This window comes from Carassius carassius, chromosome 31 (genome assembly GCF_963082965.1).
Source record: "Carassius carassius chromosome 31, fCarCar2.1, whole genome shotgun sequence".
In the NCBI taxonomy this organism is placed as follows: Eukaryota; Metazoa; Chordata; class Actinopteri; order Cypriniformes; family Cyprinidae; genus Carassius; species Carassius carassius.
In genome coordinates this window covers 12,413,862-12,427,666 of record NC_081785.1, presented here as the reverse complement: position 1 = coordinate 12,427,666, position 13,805 = coordinate 12,413,862, and the positions used below count along the sequence as shown (strand labels likewise).

Below are 13,805 nucleotides of genomic sequence, written 5' to 3'. Positions count from 1 at the left end.
TCTCTTCTGGAAGCTGATTCCAACTGCGGGCGGCATAGTAACTAAAGGCGGACTCCCCTTGTTTTGTGTGAACCCTTGGTATTTCTAACTGACTCGATCCTAGTGATCTGAGTGCTCTGTTAGGTTTATATTCAGTGAGAATATCTGCAATATATTTCGGTCCTAGGTCATTTAGTGACTTATATACGAGTAAAAGTACTTTAAAATCAATCGTAAATGTAACTGGAAGCCAGTGTAAGGACCTGAGGACTGTTGCTCTGAACATACTGGGGAGGTTCCTGTTATCAGATTCAGATCCCTGTTTGCTGTCATTCTGTGATTCCGGTTGCTTTCCTACACAAACACCAGTGCTTTAGGTACAAGGCTGTTCGATCACATTATTTAACTACATAAATCACAATAACTGCATTTTTAACAGTGCTGTCAAACGATTAATCGCATCTAAAATAAAAGTAAAAACAACACACACATGCATGTATATATTTAAGAAAAATGTGTTAAGTTTATATATAATTTATATAAATATATACATGTAAATGCATGTAAATATTTTCAAAATATATGCTGTGTCTCTTTATACTGTATATGCATAATAAATATACACAGCACACCACATATATCATGTAAACAAAAACTTTTATTTTGGATGCAATTAATCATGATTAATCGTTTGACAGCACTTTAACTTCTGAGTTATGGCATATGAATACTCATACTAATGGATATTGATTCTATCTTGACTTCTGTTTCTGCTGTGATCATTGTAAAATCAAGACAATAAAACAACAAAAAAATTTTAAAACAAAAAAATATGAATCTTCAATTCGATTGAGTTTACTTCTTCATATCATAGGATGAATATTGTTAAACATCTCTGAGGTTCCTATTTCTTGATAGCATGACGTCTGTCTTACAAAAAAAATAATAATAATCCATGCAAATCAGATAAATGCGAGGACTGGAAAGTGCAGATGAACCTAACCTTACTGCTTAAGTGAACAGCCTGTCTGACACAGAATACTGAATCATAATAGGCTGTTAAAATGTAAATAAATTCAGAGAGTTTGGAGTGAGTCATGTCAAGTCTGGAAGGGCTAAATACCATTTCTAACAGAAGAAGAGAGAAAAGGCTGATTACTCAATTAGGCTCTCTTCTTCAAAATATATATTTTTAGTTTTTTGTATCTAAAAAAGTACCAAATATTCAAGATTTGAGGGAGACTGAATATGCCATGGAATAATCATAACGGTCAACCACTGATCTAATGTCTATACATAATATATGTGCTTACAACATATCATGTATCAATGTGCTTTATATAAGTGCTCTGTAAATGTAATTATTCATGATGGGGAAAATGTGTCAACAAATGGTATTCAAACAAATCTATAATTGAATCACATATTAGACAGCCTCTGTTTAACCTCTTTGATTTGGGCACCATTTTCTCATTTTAAATTCTAACTTCTAACTGATCAGCACCCCATTATACTCTATTTCTTCTGGTCAAATGTACAATCTCAACCCCTGTGAGATCAGTATTAGAAAAGGTCCATCAAGACAGTGATTCCAAACAGGTTCCAAAGGCTTTGCTAAAATACAAAAACTAAAATTAAGACTAAAAACAAGATGAACTAATATTTTTTTTACTTTTATTACAGTATGTAACCGCTTTCAGTTCTTTTAAAGAATATACAAACACTCCAATTTCCAGTGTACGCTGTTGTAAGAAATGCAAATGACACAGAAAGAAAACTAAATTTAAAAGAAAAAAAAAAAAGTTAAGTTCACTTACAGTAAAATATATTTGTATATTATTATTATAATCACTATTATTTTTACTACTACTACTAATAATAATAATAATAATAATAATAAGACTAAACTATAATGTCATGTAATGTAATGTAATGTAATATATATGCTTTTAGTATGAATGGGGATCATTGAAATAATGGCCACTTTAATATCAATGATTATGCTAAATGATATAATATAAATATAATATGAGATTAAATACTGTATGCAAAAAAAAGACAAAAAAGAAAGGTTGCTAAACCTGCTTTTATTTAGAATTTAAATAACTGGATATAGCAAATTAAGGTGACAAACCCTTTAGACTAATTTTAAGTACGTTTATACATACTTTTTTCACTATTGCTTCAAGCTACAAAGTCCAGAATATTATTATTATTACTACTTTTTTTTTTGTGACACATCAGTAGAGGAGGTGCAGAGGGTTTCAATCAGTGTTTAATTACTAAACCAGTAATTACATCACTTCTGACAATGACAAAATGCCATCTCTAGAATCTAGTGTCTGAGATTTGTGAATTTGTGAATGAGTTCTACTAGTCAGGTGTGGATTGAAGATTAGGGTTGTGTGTGTGTGTGTGTGTGTATGTGGGGGGTGGGGGGGGTCCAAAAATAATGGGAGTCATTGTAGTGATGAGAAGGAGCAGAGTAACCATGGAAACTGCTGTCAGGATGAAGACAGATTTGAAGATGAGAGCCATAGAAGCTCTAATCATATACATTAAACATGTACACACATGCTGTACGTTTCAAACAGATAATCTATCGGATTAGGACAACATGGACCTAGTTAACTGGTTAAACTCATTTTGTAAGAACACACAGAGCTAGTGTCCGTTACACCTGTTTAAGACAAAAAACCAGATCACCTTAATACTTACGTCACACACTGACCCTTGACAGAAATATCTGAAGATGTGACGTTTGCTTACGCACATACGCAAACCCAGACAGAACGGATTGACACACACACACACACACCGCACGAGAGCACAGCTCATTCATTTATAAAGCATTATCTGTGGAATCCGTTCAATCCAGGACACCTTTCATCACAAGCACAGACCCCAAACACACCATCACTCCCTCCCAAGCCTTGGAGTCAAACAGTTTGGAAACCGCTGCTTTAAGGTATAGTTCACAAAAAAAAAATGTCATCATTTACTCACCCTCAAGCCAATTCAAACCTGTATGACTACCTTTCACAAAACACAAAAGAAGATATTTTGAAAAATGTAATTTTTTTCATCCATACAATTAAATTAAAAAAATATATATATACAAAAAAGTTAAAATGTATTATTGTTCCTCATTCTGACAACACTAGGAATGTGGATACATTCTGGCTTGAAGGGTTAAACATGGCTAAGAACGCTCCACATGTTTTGATTATGGCTGGGAGTACAGGGCGCACAGGGTGATCAGGCACATGTAAGAGGGAGTTGCATTCAGAATCTGTAAAGAGTTTTGGATCAATAACATCATTCAGCTAAAAGTCATTTATGTTTTGTGTGAAGTGAATGAGATTTACACATGTGATAGAATACAGACACATCAGCGTCGATTCTGTGACTCACTGCAATATTGACTTTGCTATATTGAATCAACACAGCTAGCAGAGCAAGTCATTGTTAACCGAAGCACAACCTTACAATGAAAACCAATAATTCAAACAATATCTGGTGTTATTATGTTTCCACACCCCAGTACAGACAGTGGCCATAAAGGGTAATGATTAATCCACTCGAAACCTTTGGCTTCCACCAGGGTGATCGGAGAGATGTTCCATTGAACATGAGAGTGAGAGATAGAGCCTGAGAGGAAATCTTAAACTCCATGCTGCATTAAATGGACAGTAGCCACTAGCCATGTTAAATTTTTTTAAAATCAAATCAAATTTGTACAGGCATTTTCTATAAATTGTGGAACGTGTCAGTGCAATAAAATCCCCTTATACTAGACAATGAGGTGATTATTTTAAATACACTTAAAAAATGTCTGTTGACACAAGCTGATTGGTGTATTTTGCATCTGCAGTTTAACAAGCCGAAATACATTAACATTGTCATATTCATCACATGCTAAACTATTCCATTGTCATAATTGAGTTAAATTAATGTTGTAAAAAATGGTAAATGATTTAACATTGCATTATGTGGAATTTTATGGTTTTTGGAAATAGTGCCATTACATGTTACATTCTCTATTATTTTGTAAATGTTTATTGCATTATTTTGGTGTCGTGTGTTGCCCTGATGGTGTTTTGTTTTCCTGTATTTGGCCCTGGGCAATGTCTATATGCAAATATTGGCCATGGAGAGGCCACTTACAATTTTTGATTGTATCTTCAGTATTACTATGATAGTTATCAGCACATTAAGGTAAAATGCATATTTTGGAAGGGTCAGTAATTTGGTATAATAACATTATGTGACTCAAATAATTAAATATACTGTATGGTTGAAAGTTGTAAAATATGCATACATCCCAGAGACACAGAGTTTTTATACAGTAAATTTAATGGGACAATTTTTACAGTGTAATGTATTTAGTGTTAAATACATGATAGCTAATAAAACTAACAGAATTAATTAAAGGCATTTATTTCTTCCTAAAACAGACTACACAAGCTACAAGCTGTTTTTCTGGTTTTGAACAAGATCACTCCTGATTGGTCAGTGACACGGTACAACCTTAAAGAGAACACTTTTTATTATCTCACTAGCAGTCAAAAAAGCAGCTTGGCAGAAAAATAACCACTTCCATACTGCCTCTGCCCTTTCTCCTCTTGAAAATAAACTGGAAACTTCTTAGAAACCACAAACAGTGTAATCTGGCCCTAATAAGTCTCACGAAACAGCATCTCTGAAATATACATTTCCTTACAGTATTATGTTGACTGAATTGAACCTATGCAAGGCCAAGACACACAGCAGGAAACCTTGAGCCTCTGAGCAGAGATTTGTTTGCTGTTTGGTTCCGACAGTGACCGCAGGGTCAGAAGGAGGTTCACGCTTCGGGCCAGACAGCTGTGGAAAAAAAAATCTAGCTTCAACACCTAAAGACGTCGGAATCTATTTCTGCCTCCATACACCATCTGTCCTGCATGAATCCCCTTACATGGATCTTATGCAGCCAAAAACAAATATAAAAAAATCATCTAACATCTAACAGCAAAACCTAATGAACAAAACAAACATCTTGCATTGAAAATGTGCATGTATTATTGGAACAGAATAGACAAAAACAAAACAATGACAGTTGCTAACAAAAGCCATATGATGAGTGAAATGAGATTACGGTATAACAGAAGACTAAACTGACTAGGTCTATTTTCTGAAGCCATATGATAATTTCATGTGAGGAACAGGCTAAAATTTAAAGGGGACATAACACACACAATTTCTGCCAATCTCATGTTAATATTGAGTACCTTGAGAGTAGTATTACATCCTTCATATCTCAGAAGAGTCTTTCGTTTTATCAGATTTATGAAAGAAATATACAGCTTTATGATTCACTCCGAGCTCCTGGAGGTGTGCCGTGGGCAGAGCTAAATCTTGGATAGCTCCATCTTTCAGTTTTTAAAATGATCTGCAAATCCAGCATCGAACTGGGCCATGTTTATAAAACATTTGTCACCGAAATGTTGGGAACAAACAAACACACTGCATCACTGTTTCCATAAAACTGGGTTTCTTTTTGGAAGCTGAACAATGTTATCTTTCTCTTACAACCAAAAACACACTTCTTTGGCGACATCCTTCTCGAGCAAGTCCTGTGTAGCACTGCTCATGACTTCCGTAACCCGAATGAAGCATGTTGATAGGCTGCTCTTGCTCTCTATCTGGTTCTATCTTTCGGGAGAGGTGCCCATACAAGGAATTCCGTCCTTTATGACATCATACAGGGCCATACTCGGAAAAAAACTATGAAACTCATACAAACACTAAAGGAGTATTTTTGGTATAGAAATACTTTGAAACTTTGGGCATGTTTAGCATGAGAATCCAACTCTTTAACAGTGTTACTAACTCAGAATGCATGAAATAGCATTAGACCTCCCCTTTATCATATTATTTGCTAAAAATCTACCCACTACCATCTTAGCTCCATATATCTCATTCATGCTTGTGCAGTCAAAACTCAAGACTTGTGTGAAAAAAATAGCAACAACATTTCGCCTAACATCTCCTTGTGTGATTTATAAAGGATAAAGAAAAAAAAAAAACTTGATGACACTTAATTAAAATATGACAATACATTTTTGGCTGAAGCTGCTAAACTTCTCCTCAGGAGTCATAGATATTGACCTGATGGATTCAATCAATGGCCTGCAAATTTGACCAGAGTATAAGCAGTTATGGCAGATCATGCAGATAAAGTGGATAATAAACATGAAATCTACTTAAGGTCTGTTAGGCTAAAACCACTGCAGGCTGAGGCTGATCCATTAGCTGATGCGGCAACAAGTGCTTTTCCATGCAGCAATCCAATTGAGACCAAATTTATACAAGTCGTCTCAGCATAAACATATAAATGTTTAATCCAGATGCAACTGCAGTCGTGACAGTGAGTCATATAATAAACTAATAACACAAAATAACTCTGAAAGAGAATATTTAAACAGTACAAGAGGCTGTGTGAGAAAAAAACTAAGAGATAACTAGGCTACTGGAGAGAACGAGAGAGAAAGAAAGGAAGTGATCAAAGAAGAGAGTTTCTTTTGCTTTGTGGACATCAGTAGCTGGATGATTCTCTTTATTGTACTGACTCTGCAGCGTCTGTGTGAATCACCACGAATGGTGAAGAACAGTGTGTGCAAACAAGATGTGTTCAAAAACACTTTCACTGATCTCTCCATCACACATTTGGAAGGTGCTCAATTGCCTGGTTTTAAAATAATATAGTATGAAATGTTTGTAAATGAATAATTGAGCATCTCATGATGAGTCCTGCATGTGATGTTGAGCTTTTAAAGAATAAGTACTCAAAGCATTATAGCAGACACGTGCAAGGTTTACCTTACACTTGACAGCCATTTTTATATAAAGGCTTTATCTAAAGTGATTTATACTAATTTTAAACAGTTTGGAGTCAGCAAGTTTTTTTGGTTTTAATTAATTAATACTTTTATTCAGCAAGGATATATTAAATAGATCAAAAGTTAAAGACCATTACACGGTTACAAAAATGTATATTTTTAAATACATATATTTTTAAATCTACTTACACACACTAGGCAGCACAATTGTTTTAACACTGATTATAATAAACATTTCTTGAGCAGCAAGTCAGCATTTAAGAATGATTTCTGAAGGATCATGTAACACTAAAGACTGGAATAATGACTGCTGAAAACTCAGCTTTGTTTTCACAGAAATAAAGTAAATTTTATTAAAGAAAACAATTACTTTACATTTAATAATACACTGTAAAAAATTTCTGTAAATTTACAGCGTATTAACAGCGTAAATATACAGTACTGAACTGTTTTCTAAAATTACGGTGTCTTACCGTAAATGCACACGTGATCGGTGGGAGAGGGGGAACCAAAGGGTAGCTGACTCATGGAGGAGCATGGTTTCAGTCAAAGTTTTATGGATTTCATCTCAAGTTGAAGCTCATTCACAGGTAAGCAGATCAAAGTCTGAATAAATGTTTATCTTAAATTGTAGCATTTTTTTTAATGTGGGCACAATATTTTAATTTACCTTTGACAAATCTTGCCAAGACGGTGAACTAGCATAATTTACAAATTTCTCCTGAAAGTTAAGTGTATGTGTGTGTTTGTGAAGGAGAGATTCTTGCAGCTAATTGCATCGTTTTTTTTCTTTCCTGGTGTAAAATCCTATAAATGTTAAACTTGTAAAGAGTTAAATATAAAATACTTGCGTTCGCTGATTATTTCATTGAATATGAGTTTCATATATTCGGCAAACAGTAGAAGATGAGCACGTGATCGGTGGGGGAGGGGAGCAACGGTTAGCGTCTGATACCAGAGAAAAGCATCATCAGTCTCAGTGAATATAACATAGTAAACGGATTTTATCTCAAATTTAATCTCGAGTACAGATAGCAGATAACGAGAATCTGAAGTAAGTGTGTTTGCTTGATTTTCTGAAACACTTATTTGCACAATTATATTTACATTTTGCATTGGCGCCAACTCAGTGTGGTTTAAAATGGAGGATTTGCTTTATTTGCATTCTTGTTGCTAAGTTAGGTGTGTTTAAAGTTGGTAACTTATATATTAACCTTATATACGTTATAGGGAAATCGAAAATAGGCCTTGTGACGAGTGGGGCGGGGCCGAGGGACATGGGAGCGAGGCCGGGGGAGTGATTGGAGATAAACTACACCTGTTCGTCCCACCGGTCTCGAGGCCCATGGAGGAGATGGAAGGATATAAAACTGGAGCGACGACAGTGAAGGACGAGAGAGGACCAGGCCTGGGCTTTTAGTTGTGTTTTGGTTTTTATTTTATGCGCACCAGTCGTCCGTGAGGGGCTGGTGCGCTGTTTTGTGTTTATTTTGTTATTAAAATGTTTTTGATTGTCCGCCGGTTCCCGCCTCCTTCTTCCGGATGAATATGAAGGTTGATATCGTTACAGGCCTGTAAACTTATTTTTACTTAGGAAGCATAAACTCACCGCCTGTTGCATGAGCACTTGACTTGATCGCTGGATGGAGTAACGTTATGGTGAGAGACGTTTGTTTTTTGGGAGTGACAGATTAGTCTTAGTGGAATATTTGCGCGAATTTCAATTTAAGTCGTATCTAAATCAGTTTATAGTGTAATCTAAATATATTCTAACTTATTGTTTATTAAGTGGGCTTTGTATGTGAGCACATTTTAATCACATATTTTGCACTGGATTTATTGGCACAAATCTCTATATCACAGAGCAAATGTTACTTCATTGACTTAACTTACATTCTAACTTGTTCCTCAGCCTCAAATACAGTTTTGTGTGGGGTGTGTGTGTGTGAGAGAGAGAGAGAGAGAGAGAGAGAGAGAGAGAGAGAGAGTGTGTGTGTGTGAGAGAGAGAGAGAGAGAGAGAAAGGAAGAGGAGAGAGCAGTAGACAGAATATTTTTTAGTGTTTTGAATGAAAAGTTGAAGGATGTCCCAGGCTGAGAACATATATATGGTACACCTGCTTGTCAAGATTCTAACGTTAATATCCCACTTCCAGTAACATGAAGACGGACTGGTTTCGCATGCAGATGTAAGTATTTAATTTTCTTCTTTCCACTTCACCACATTATATTATGTAATATTCTTATTTGTGTATTGTGTGTTCTCTACAGGTTGCAGCATCTGCATCTGATATTGAGAAGACACTCAATCTACCTGCCAATCCTCATCTGATTTTGCTGGGTTAGTGTGTCATTACACATGATGAAGAGACATTTACTGATGTTTAAGATATAAAATTGTAACATTGCTGTTGTGCACGATTGTTAAAATTGCTTTTTTTTTTCTTTTTTTTTTTGTGAGTGTCCAGTCAACACTTTTGACTGCAGTTACAACAGTGTTTGCTGTGTACTACCTCTTCAACCTGCAGTATCAAGAAGCGGCTTGTTGCACGTAAGAAAGGTAAGTGTTTTCCTTTTTGCGTATGTTTTTAACACTCTCTTAGAATCTATTGTAACACTTTATAATAAGTATACAGTAGTAAAGTAATAAATTATTTGCAAACTAGTTACCTCAACCTTTCTCCTGTGTTCTCCTTGTGTTCTTCCATTTCAGTTTTTTCAGTATATCATCATCTGAAACACTGTCAAATGTGGTTTTATTCGCATGCCAGGCACGGAGAAAATAGGAGAAAGGCATGTAGATCCACATTAAATCCAAACAAATCAGAATATATATATAGATAGTTTGCAAATGATTTATAAGTGCTTTATTACTTTATACTTATTATAAAGTTTTACCAAATTAATCTAAATTCTAAACCAAATTAATTAATCAGAATTTTGAAAAATGGTTATTATACACTTCGGTAATGTGTAATGCAACTTTCCTTAGATGATTCTATGGAATAAACCCAGAAAGAAGCTCAAAGACCTGCAGAGGCAAGGTAGTCTCCAAGAAGACGGGGAAGGTGGTGAATAAGAAGTCTACTACAGTCAATCCAAAGGTTGCCTCTCTACTAAAAAATCGAATGGACTTCAAATGGGATTTCATCTAGGCAAGTGAAGTTACACATACATTTTCATTAAATACAGTTCTTAATACAACTTATTTCACCGTTTAAACACATAAAATATTTCTCACATTTAAACTTGTTTAACAAAAAAAAAATCAACATTTAAAAGTAGTCAGTCGAAAAAGACTGATGTGACTCATTTTGGTTACTAACGTCGCGTCCCTGTAGTTTGCATTGCATAAAATAAAATAATTTACAGCAAAGAAACGGTTTTATAGATAAAATATCCACAAACCTATATTTGCCCAAAAATAAAATGCAAGTCATCAGCGGCACTGAGTACTACTCTGAAGAGGAAACAGTCCGCACTCATTACAACCCCTATGTTGTTGCGACTGTCATGTCCCGGGTGCTGGGTTACACAAAAACTTTATTTTATTTTTTTTAGAGTACATGCACACTATTAAAGCAACTGATGCAAGCTGTTAATCAGTTAAGTTGGTCCACTAATGTTGCTCAAATGCACCGTTACCTCTCCGTCCTCTAACACCCCACCTTATTCCGGGACCTAGCAATTTACAAATTGAGTACTTGTCATACTAGTATTGTGGAAACAATGGTTGTTATTTTAGTCTAAGAGTAAAAATTAAATTTAAAAGGTAAAAATAACGATGTCGACTAATTATCAGCGTCGCCACAGTTGATTACATCGACCAATTGTGACAGGCCTATTTACAATAAATCTTGAACTGATAAGAAGAAATTATACAATTAGCAATTAAAAATAGGAAAGAAGCATTTTCCACTTATATGAATAATTAAAAATTGTATGTGAGTGCTCGACACAGAAAAAAATGTAATAAGATTTACTTTGCGAAAAGTAAAGAATTTGCACAAATATATTTTAAGTAAATTTGACTGCTCTAATATAAAGTACAACTCACCTGTCATTCTCAGGTTAAATCTACTTAATATTTAACTTAACACTCATGAAGAAATTAAGTAAATATGTTTTTTTTGTTTTGTTTTAATTTTTTCAAATTACATCTTAATGGTTAAAATACATTTTAGAAATCAAATAGCATGTCCAATTAACTGTAATCCTGAAACTGATTCAGTTTAAAAATTTATCAGTAATTTATTTTTAGGAAATACGTTTTTTTCTCAAATTCCCTTTTTATTCAAACATGGAAGAACAATTGTGTAATTATTCCTTAAACATAATTTTTAATGATTATTATTATTATTAATAATATATTATTAAAAATATTAATAAAATATTATTATTTTTATTACTACAATTCTTATTTGTATTATTACATTACTACTAAAATGACACATTCTAATGTACAAAAGTGATATATTTCCGTCACAATCACATCACATTAGACCGAACCTTTATTTTGAAGGGTTGATGTGAAGACACTTGATTTTTTTTGTGTATGTGGGATAGAGCTGCAACTAATGATTATCTTTTCTGTAGACTAATCTAGTGATTATTTTTTGATTAGTCGACTACTTTAACGATTATTATTGATTTATTCTTTTTTTTTATTAATCTAGTGTTCCTTTTTTTAATTAGTTAATTAATCCTTTGGATAACTTTACAAAAAATTATAAGTACACCTTCTAACATAATATTTCAACTTTTATTAATTAGTACACTAATCCACATCGCGATTTCAGTTAGTGTAAAACACTGTTTTATTGTATTCATCAAAAATGTGACAAATTCTGTGACAATCCACATTATTTGCCTAATTCCGTTTTCATGACCGGATTCCGTGATTGCCTCCATGTTTTTCACATCGTGGAAATCGTAGGGTCCTAAGTTTCTGAAATGTTTGTGTACTATTATATATATATGTTTTTTGTCATGTTCTTTTGAAATTCTGCTGATGTTATTTTAACTTAAAAAGGATTTTTCTCAATGTTTATGTTTCGGACTACACCCCTCCCTGGCTACACTTGCATCAGAGTTGGTGACAGTTTTATGTTTTTGAAACGTTCTTGGACTGTTCTACAAATCCTTGCCAGGTTTTGACTTTTATCACATCAAAATAAGATTCTTGTTCAGAAGTTGTTTGCCATTTCTTAAAGGCTGTTTTTAGGGGAACGTACACTCCAAGCCCATGCCAATGCATTGTCATACTCATAGCACACAGCTACACCTAAAAATGGCTGCTTGTTTTGTGTTTTATATGGTGAACTTAAATTAGTTTAAATATGTCTACAGACTTTAGCAGGGTTCATTTTGCACATTGTCTGTTTTGTAATGCTATGGTTAATTTTCTTTTCTCTTCATCTCATGTTTCTCTAACACATACAAAGACTGATTCTTCCATTTTAGATTGCTTTTTTTTTTGAGAAAGCATTTGAATTATTGGTTGGGCACTTAAATAAATAGTGTGCTATAAGAAATACCCCCTTGGTCTTCTCTTTTCTGTGTATTTGCTGCCACTTTTCTGTATAAATGAAATGCCAGTTTGTGAATTTGTTAAAATACAGATATTTTTAATAACGTTAATGATTGGCAAAAATGCCAGTTCTACGGTTAAAAAAAAAAAAACTAGAATACAGTAATGATACTGTAAAATTACAGTACACTGCTGGAAACCCTGCTGCCAGTATATTACCGTTAATTTACAAAAAAGCCGTAATTCAGAAAACGGTAATAAAACTGTAAAATTACGGTACACTGCTGGAAACCCTGCTGCCAGTATATTACCGTTAATTTACAGGACAATTTTTTACAGTGTACATCACAATATTGCTGTTTTGCTACATTTATGATTAAATAAATGCAACCTGGATGAGTATAAGGAACGTCTTTGAAACCATTAAAAAACTAAACTTACTGACCACAATCTTTTGAACAACAGAGTAGATTGAATTCGAAGCATACAGTATATTGAATCACTTTGCATGTTCTCTGGGGATCAAACCCATCATCCTGGAGTTTTTTTAGCACTTTAACATTGAACTACAGGAGCCTCCAGGTTTATGGAATCAATAAACACAATATAAATTAATAATGATGTTCCTCAAATATCTACATTGTATCAGGAGGCAAACAAACAAAATCAGATGGATAAAATGTAATATTCAATCCGAACTTGCTCACATTAAAAGCAAATATCAAGATTTATAAATAACACTTATTTATTATACAAAACACTTTTACACATTCAACACACAACCATAACCATCTAGATTTCTCTAACATATTAAACCACTTACTGCACTAACCTTTTCCCCTTCTATTAATTTGTCTCCAACTCATTCCCTGCCTAAATCAACCTAAAACCCATGAAAAAAAACATGCTAAAATGAGAAAAGTGATAGGAGTAGTAAGAAATCTGTTTGAATGGCTATCGGATTAGTTCACTCAAGTATTCTGCACTGCAGTCAGACAAATGAACTGATGATGCATACGCAGCACAGAACACACTGGCATGATGTCACACAAGATGATGTCATCCTGCTGGGAGAGAGGGAGAAATCCTCACACCACGCTAATGATATGGGTAAAATGTGCCAGCAATTTTGCCGCAGTGCATAAGAGAGGCAAAGATACCAGTGTATTTAAAAAAAAAAAAATCCAGTCCAAGAGTGAGATACAACACAAATAGTACAAATAACCTGACAGAAATAGAGAAAAGACACAGGGAAAAACATGTGTAAGAGTAGTAAGAAAGAGCAGATCATATTTTTCCTGTGTTCGCAGTGCTGAGTAATAGTACAAAAGTCTCTCATGCCAAAACGTGTCTAAAATGACTCAGTTTGAGAGCAGAGCATGTGCAGGTGTCAGCACATCACTGCTGGCAACAATAT

General features: G+C 34.2%; 1 protein-coding gene and 1 long non-coding RNA gene across 5 annotated transcripts in view; one reads left to right on the top strand and one right to left on the bottom strand.

The window, feature by feature from the left end:
• Positions 1–13,805, bottom strand: part of LOC132111576 (ribosomal protein S6 kinase 2 alpha-like) — a 74,709-nt gene that overhangs the window by 21,149 nt on the left and 39,755 nt on the right. The window lies entirely within an intron of this gene.
• Positions 7,241–9,647, top strand: LOC132112075 (uncharacterized). The gene is made up of 4 exons (XR_009424881.1): positions 7,241–7,450; positions 9,015–9,047; positions 9,130–9,424; positions 9,572–9,647. It is a non-coding gene; the product is annotated as an uncharacterized LOC132112075 (long non-coding RNA).